Source organism: Maniola jurtina, chromosome 7, assembly GCF_905333055.1.
Source record: "Maniola jurtina chromosome 7, ilManJurt1.1, whole genome shotgun sequence".
In the NCBI taxonomy this organism is placed as follows: Eukaryota; Metazoa; Arthropoda; class Insecta; order Lepidoptera; family Nymphalidae; genus Maniola; species Maniola jurtina.
Window position 1 is genome coordinate 15,039,495 of NC_060035.1, and position 8,534 is coordinate 15,048,028.

The following is an 8,534-nucleotide window of genomic DNA, read 5'->3' on the forward strand; positions in this document are numbered from 1 at the left end:
AACGGTGTTTGGGGGCACGTAGTGTCCCAGTGGTGGGTCAAAGGTGCTAGTTCATCTGCGCAGGTTCTAAATTTTCCCTTTCTAAATACAAAATCACCTAGTGTGTACTGATCAAAGGCAAGTCAATATTATCCGGGAATCGGGATCAAAGTGTCCGTGGGCCGGCTTGCTGCGACGATAACCGAAGACCAAGCGTTTTTAAGGCGTGGATAAATACGACACACGACAGCAGCAGTTAAGGTGCCCACGCACTTGAACTGAACTACAGCTGAAATGCGCGTCGCGGCAGCGCCCCGCGCGATATTCTCTCAGACGCGCAGTTCAGTTGCAGTTCAGTTCAAGTGCGTGGGCACCTTTATTGTCGAGCAATCGATTAGTCAGTTCTCTGCTGGATATAGGCCATCCCGATTTATAGATCTCAGCCTCTAGAGCGTGGTTTGAAAGTCTTTGGCCTAGATCTCAGCTTAAGATCTAGCGCGTTGAGCATGAACATGGTGTGACTTTGAATAGACATAAATCCGTCTCGTTTTCTAAGTAAAGTCAATTTTCGGTAGATAGATCTCAGCCCAAAGACTTGTACTTTGTATAGACAAATTCATTTCGATTTAACAGTGTCAAAGTCAAGGCACGCTCTTTGACTCTCAGCCAAGATCTGCGTAATTTAACTTTGCACAGACATATTAGTCTTGTCTGAGCAAAGTCAAATTTCGCTCTGTAGATCTCAATTTAGGATCAAAGAGCGTGGTTTGACTTTGCATAGACTAAATCCGTCTCGTTTTGATCTGAGCAAACTCAAAGTAAGTACTAGTACCTACGCTCTGTACGTAGATCTCAACCTCAATGTATGCTTCGCTTCTCGCGCAAAAGGGCGGAAAAAATAAAAAGCACTTGTACGAAAAAAAGTGTAATAAAGTAAAAATTTCTAACTGCATAAACCTCAATAGCGTGATGCACCTGTAAATGACATCTGATATTGACATTTAACTATAAGACCGTGTAAGATTAAATAATTGCAACATAACTAAATTAAATTCTTACAGTAACTATTTTAAATATTTTATTCTATTGACAGAGACAATCAGACCATGACAGCAATTATTTAATACTACTATACTTTGACCTTATCTTTATTTTGTACTAATCTTGCTTTATAATACATTCTAGTCGACATTCTCATAATATAATAATATATAAGAATGCGAATGAATAATATTTAATATCTAGTAATGATAATTTTAATAATTTTAATCCTATTCTTATTGTATCTTTAATATTAACCATTTTACTGTACCTAAAATTGTATTTGCCATGCCCTGACAGGGTCTCATGTATTTAGCTTTTAGCTTTAAGCACCCACCATCAATTAATGTAAATGTACATGAAAGCAAATAAATAAATCTGAATCTGAATCTGAAAAAAATGAGAAATGAAACAAACGGTGTTTCTTAAAGCTAATAATAGAGTAAAAAAATGTTAGTAACATGTTTCACTGCTGATGAATTGTAACGGGACTCCTAAAAAAATATACAGAACCAAAATGCCAAGTTCGTGGCTAACAAAAAATGCTCTGCAACTCGAAGAGCGTAAAAAAAAAACAAAATACTGGGCCATCGTGGAGTCCTCTGAATCACCTATAAGTATACATATTTTTTTGAATACCTATTTTTTTACCTATGTAACTACTTAACTAAAAAAAAAAATCGAAAACCAAAATTCCAAGTGGCTGACAAAAGAGCTTCATCTAAAGCGTAAAAAAGGGAACGTTTCCCTGCTAATAAATTGTAACGGGGCTTCTAATCATACTATAGAACCAAAATGCCAAGTTCACGGCGAACAAAAATGCTCTGCAACTCGAAGAGCGTAAAAAAAACAAAATACTGGGCCATCGTGGAGTCCTCTGAATTACCTATAAGTATACATATTTTTTTGAATACCTATTTTTTACCTATGTAACTACTTAACTTAAAAAAAAAAATCGAAAACCAAAATTCCAAGTGGCTGACAAAAGAGCTTCATCTAAAGCGTAAAAAAGGGAACGTTTCCCTGCTAATAAATTGTAACGGGGCTTCTAATCATACTATAGAACCAAAATGCCAAGTTCACGGCGAACAAAAATGCTCTGCAACTCGAAGAACGTAAAACAAAATACTGGGCCATCGTGGAGTCCTCTGAATTACCTATAAGTATACATATTTTTTTGAATACCTATTTTTTACCTATGTAACTACTTAACTTAAAAAAAAAATCGAAAACCAAAATTCCAAGTGGCTGACAAAAGAGCTTCATCTAAAGCGTAAAAAAGTGAACGTTTCCCTGTTAATAAATTGTAACGGGGCTTCTAATCATACTATAGAACCAAAATGCCAAGTTCACGGCGAACAAAAATGCTCTGCAACTCGAAGAGCGTAAAAAAAACAAAATACTGGGCCATCGTGGAGTCCTCTGAATTACCTATAAGTATACATATTTTTTTGAATACCTATTTTTTACCTATGTAACTACTTAACTTAAAAAAAAAAATCGAAAACCAAAATTCCAAGTGGCTGACAAAAGAGCTTCATCTAAAGCGTAAAAAAGGGAACGTTTCCCTGCTAATAAATTGTAACGGGGCTTCTAATCATACTATAGAACCAAAATGCCAAGTTCACGGCGAACAAAAATGCTCTGCAACTCGAAGAGCGTAAAACAAAATACTGGGCCATCGTGGAGTCCTCTGAATTACCTATAAGTATACATATTTTTTTGAATACCTATTTTTTACCTATGTAACTACTTAACTTAAAAAAAAAATCGAAAACCAAAATTCCAAGTGGCTGACAAAAGAGCTTCATCTAAAGCGTAAAAAAGTGAACGTTTCCCTGCTAATAAATTGTAACGGGGCTTCTAATCATACTATAGAACCAAAATGCCAAGTTCACGGCGAACAAAAATGCTCTGCAACTCGAAGAGCGTAAAAAAAACAAAATACTGGGCCATCGTGGAGTCCTCTGAATCACCTATAAGTATACATATTTTTTTGAATACCTATTTTTTTACCTATGTAACTACTTAACTAAAAAAAAAAATCGAAAACCAAAATTCCAAGTGGCTGACAAAAGAGCTTCATCTAAAGCGTAAAAAAGGGGAACGTTTCCCTGCTAATAAATTGTAACGGGGCTTCTAATCATACTATAGAACCAAAATGCCAAGTTCACGGCGAACAAAAATGCTCTGCAACTCGAAGAGCGTAAAAAAAAAAAACAAAATACTGGGCCATCGTGGAGTCCTCTGAATCACCTATAAGTATACATATTTTTTTGAATACCAATTTTTTACCTATGTAACTACTTAACTTAAAAAAAAAAATCGAAAACCAAAATTCCAAGTGGCTGACAAAAGAGCTTCATCTTAAGCGTAAAAGTCAAGGGCTAACGAGAACTTCAAATTGAGCGTAAAAACAAGGCGTAGCTACCACAATCCATCGCGTCACAGTTAATCGAAAACACCCATTTTTTTATAAATAGGTGTATATTTTACAAAATTACACATTATTTACTATTTATAGTAAGTGTATTAATACTTTTATTGATTGAAATCGCCAGCTGAAGCTGTTCGTTTCTGTGGATATGTCCCGTATTTGCCACAAGTAGGGTACCTACTAGGGCTGCCCCCATTGTTTAGTGGCTAAAAAATTTTTGGTAACGAATAATTTGTTATTTTAAGGCTGATTTTTCAATCTCCATTTAAAAAATCAGCCCTTAGACGGAAAAGAACTTTAACCCTTGGTTAAAAATTCTTTGGCGACTGAACAATCAGTCCAAATAGCCTTACTAAAAAAAATTTATGCACTGCTTTGCTTGCCTAATAAGAGTAGTGGATGCTACACTTTGAGATCACACTTGCCATTTTAACTCAATGTGCCAACTCTCATGTCAAAACTACGATTTTAATTTAAAGATGAACCGTACCTACTTTTGATATGACAGTTGACACAGAACTAAAAGTGGCGAGTAATCTCAAAATGTACGCATTAAATAAATTTTTGTCAGTAATGGCTGTACAATGTAAACTCCAGTGTGTAGGTAAGTCTCGTCCGGTGGTGTCATTGTCCGGTGATTGGCTGTATTATTAGTTAAGTTTCACTAATCTGTTATAATTATATTACTTATTATATCTACTATTATTTATATCTACTATTATCTACTTAGGTATAATACAACAAGTGCAGCCGTCTCCTATTATCCCTTGTTTGAAACAATACTATTAATTGAACCTATTTTATCCATTATTACTTAAAAATATTTTTTTTTTGAATTAAGACTATTTTGAATTACTACTACTATTTTAATTACACACAACACCTGAAACAAAAAAAGGTTTCATTGCAAAGACTACCAAAATAGAATTCAGTGTAAACTATAGGTATACTTATACCTATATGGCGAAATTGAAGGGACCGGTGTATTTAAGTTATTAAATAAAGTTTACGTTAACGAAGAGTAAAAGAAAACAATGCAGTTAAAAAAGCAATCACAATAGCCAGCAAGAAATATTGTACATCAACCTTTAGAAAGAGCTTTCGGCTTCGAAGAGCGTTGTCTCTGTCAGTCATTCCTATGTGACGTTTTGTCGGTCTCAACAACAGAGACAACGCTTTACGAAACAGCTCTTTCTAAAGGTCGATGTACAATATTTCTCACCGGCTTCTGTACGTGCTCCACGGGCCACGTGCGTGGGTGCAAACACCGCAGATTTCCTTACTCCAAGTACTTGTAATAAATTATCTCTGCTCCAGGCTAGTACACTGAGACTTTATATACAGAGAAGCCTCAAGCATTTTTCGTCAGACTGCATCCGGGAATCGAACCCAGGACAGGACCTCGTCATTCCCAGTCAAACATGAAGGGTAAGGGGATAGAAAAATCATAGTTTAGAGAAAATTGGTCAGAAATGCTAACCTGTGCTCCGCTACTGAGGCGCCTACTACTGAGCGGGGGCAGGCGTCGCAGGCCAGGGGGCCACAGGGCGGCGCGGTGGCTTGAGCTACGTCGCCGGTGGCTTGGCGTCCGCGTGGCGGCCGCTCTTGCAGCGGCTGCAAGGCGGACGCGGCATGCAGCGGAGGTCTTGTGATGAGAGGAACCGGGCCTGAAAATAAGACCAAGGTTTATCTTCTTCCTTTTTGGGGTTCTGTACTCGCAGGGTGTATTTATTCGTAGGTAAAGTAAAATTTATCTGGATGTTGGGAAACAAATGAGGAGATAAATCGGTATCCGGCTGTTAGTTTTAGATCTAGAACATAATACAATAATTAGCGTACCTATCTAATACGTATGGAGAAACTCGTAATAGGAAGTGTTTCAGTCTGTACGTGCAACAGAATCGTCACTCCACTCCACTCCACTTCACTCCAACTTCAAGCTCGATCCAGAAGCTGAGTAGACCGCCCAGGGTGCCGAGGTTTTCCCGGAGCAGGGCTAGATTCAAAGTGTTTCAGAATGAGAAGGGCTTAGCCATAGTCTACCACGCTGGCCAAGTGCGGGATTGGCAGACTTCACACACCTTTGAGAATATTACGGAGAATTCTCAGGCATGCAGGTTTTCTCAAGATGTTTTCCTTCACCGTTAAAGCAAGTGATATTTAATCGCACATGAAAAGTTCCAGGGGCACACCCGGAATCAAAGCCTGGATCCAAACCGACCTCTTAACCACTAAGCTATCATGAAAATAGTATTTATGGCTAAGATAAGATAATAATTTATTTGCAAGAAAGTTGGTACAAGAAAGATGGAAGTTTATAATTAGAGACCTTAACTTTCTACTAAATTAATAGTGTGCCAATATTTAAGATTAACATTTATTTAATTTAATTTATTTTGTTTATGAAAATTTCGAGATAATAAATAAACTAAATTGACAGGTCTAAGTCATAAATCCTTGGAACTGGATGAACATTATGACTGGATAGCAATACATTTAGGAGGGAGAGTTTTATTAAATCTAAAAAATATAGTTATGTAGGTATAGGGTCTACTATTAAAGAACAAAAAAAAAACTTACCTTCTCCCATCACAAAAGCTCAGGAACGCGGTAGCCCTGGCTCACTGGAAAAGAAAACTAAAATTAAAAACAAAGTTTCAAAACATTTAGATAATTGCTGAAAAAAAAAAATGGTTTCGTGAGAATAGAATAGATAAATTAAAAAAAAAATTATAGTAAAATCGTACAAAATATGTGGCATCTCCTATCTGTACAAAAAAAAAACAAAAAAAAAAATAGTAAAATCGCAAAAAAAAAATACGTGGCACAAAATAAATGCAGATTAACATGAAACAAAGGAAATTAAAACCTAAAAAACGCGACTTGGATTATGTGAATTCTATAAAAATTCAACTAAATACCTATTTACCTAACTACAAAAAAAAAAATGAAAATTACGGCAGAAAACACGTGGCACAAAAATTAAAGCCCAGTTAATCAAGAACAAGTGTAAATTAAAAATTTATAACACCCCCGACAAGTGAAGTTACAGTAACTAGAAAAGACCGAAAAGACCTGATAACTTTCAAACGGCTGAACCGATTTTCTTGGACTATTCCGCGACTACGATCCAAAGTATCAGAGTTTTCCAAAACATCATTTTCAAATAAATAATTATGTATCAAGGCAACGTCCATCTTGACAGCTTGACATTTATTTTGTCAATTGACATACTCGTAATATTATGAACCTAACGGTTATGTAACCTTCTTTTCTACAAGAAAACTAGAAAAGAGCTGATAACTCTTAAACGGCTGCACCAATTTTTTTGGATTATAGCTAAGAACACTCTCGATCAAGCCACCTTTCAAACAAAAAAAAAACTACTTAAATTAAAATCGGTTCATTCGTTTAGGCGCTGCGATGCCACAGACAGATACACAGATACACACGTCAAACTTATAACACCCCTCTTTTTGGGTCGGGGGTTAAAAATTGCAAAAATTTTGAAAATGGAAAAAGGGAGGAAATTAAAATCTATGCAACACGTCGCGCAAAAATATTTCACAAAATGGTAAATAGGTCACACAAAACAATAGCATTCGCATGGATTTTCTGTGCAGGCCTCACTATGAAAAGATTTTCGGAAATACTAAAATTAAAAAAATTTAAAGTGAATTTAGATAAGAAAACTCACACAGAAAAAATGCAAATTAACAAAACAACCTAGTTAAACACAGAAGACCTAGTAAAAAAGAGAGGAAATTATTAATTTAGTTAAAGTGTTGTAAATAGGTAGGTACACGTGGTACAAAAATGTTATAAGTACACAAAATGGCGGACTGAGTCGTGCAATAACCACGCTGTTTCACTCGCATTTAATTTCTGAAAATCAATTCTTAGTGAGGGCCCTCTAAGAAAAGATTATTTCGGAATTCTAAAATTAAAAACGGATTGTAAAAAGATTTGGAAACACAGCAGAAAAAAATTACACACATTTCTAAAATAACACATCAAAACCTAATTATTTAATAAAAGGGAGCAAATTTTTTTATTTAAAAATGGGAGAAAAAATTTAAAAGTTTAGTACTTATAGAAAAAAAAAAGTAGTAAAACACACTAAAAACACAGCAGAAAAAATGCAGATTTACAAGAAAACCTAACTAGACACATAAAAAACTAGTTATTTAAAGGGAGGAAATCAAAAGTTTAGTAACACGTGGTGCAAAAATGTTATACAAAATGGCGGATGGGACACAATAAAAAGGAATCAATTAGAAAGAAATTAATTAATACTCACGCCCCGCGTTCGGCGAAATGCGACGAGCGCATGCGACCGCGGCTTTTTATAGCGTCACAGTACTCTTGTAATGTAAAAAGGTGCACCTGATTTTAATATTTAATTCATTTTAATTACTTATTATGTACCTAATCACTAAAAATTTGGATTCGAAATTGTTACTCAAGCAAGGTTTGTTAACTTTGAGTCGTATTCCATATTGCTGAGGGTCGTGAGGGTCCATTAGTCACTTAGTGGCGGAGTTTTTGGTATACTTATTATGCAGTGTACTCCCAAAATATTTCGCAGAAGATTCATCTAAATTGATGTGACAACTTCATGCTCGCCGAGACACTGTAAAGGCAAAATTCTGATCTCCAAAGTATCATCCAATTATCGACTAAAATCAACGTTATTTACTGACATGTTCTTTCACAATTAGGTCACACGTCCTTCAGCTAAGGTAATCGGTACCTACTATTACCTACCTAGTGAAAGCCTAGTGGCTAAGACATCGGTTTCCAGTCGGGAGGTCCAGGGTTCCATCCATTGAGTAAAAATCTATTCTATTCTATTCTATTCTTGAAGGAAAACTTCGTGAGGAATGCTTCATAGTTCATACTGATCTCAAAGGTGTATGAAGTCAGCTAATCAACACTTGGCCAGCGTGGGGGACTATGGTCAAACCCTTCTCATTTTGAGAAGTCAGAAGACACCCGTGCTCAGTAGTGTGCCGGCAATGGTTCGATCATGCTTAATTACACCTACTCCCAGTCAAACAATAACAATTACTATTCT

The 8,534-nt window shown here is 35.9% G+C and overlaps 1 protein-coding gene across 3 annotated transcripts in view; it reads right to left on the reverse strand.

Moving 5' to 3' along the window:
• Positions 1–7,814, reverse strand: part of LOC123867129 (zinc finger protein 627-like) — a 22,816-nt gene extending 15,002 nt beyond the window's left edge. The window contains exons 1-6 of one of the 3 annotated variants that reach the window (XR_006796341.1): positions 7,758–7,796; positions 6,038–6,081; positions 5,297–5,453; positions 4,938–5,124; positions 2,217–4,340; positions 892–1,906 (exon numbers count right to left, since the gene is read on the reverse strand). The gene's annotated coding sequence lies outside the window, so the exon portion shown is untranslated. Of the gene's footprint in view, positions 1–891; positions 4,341–4,937; positions 5,125–5,296; positions 5,454–6,037; positions 6,082–7,757 lie in introns of those variants that run through there. The other 2 variants (XR_006796340.1, XR_006796342.1) reach the window with 2 other exon arrangements.
• Between the last annotated feature and the right edge of the window lie 720 nt (positions 7,815–8,534).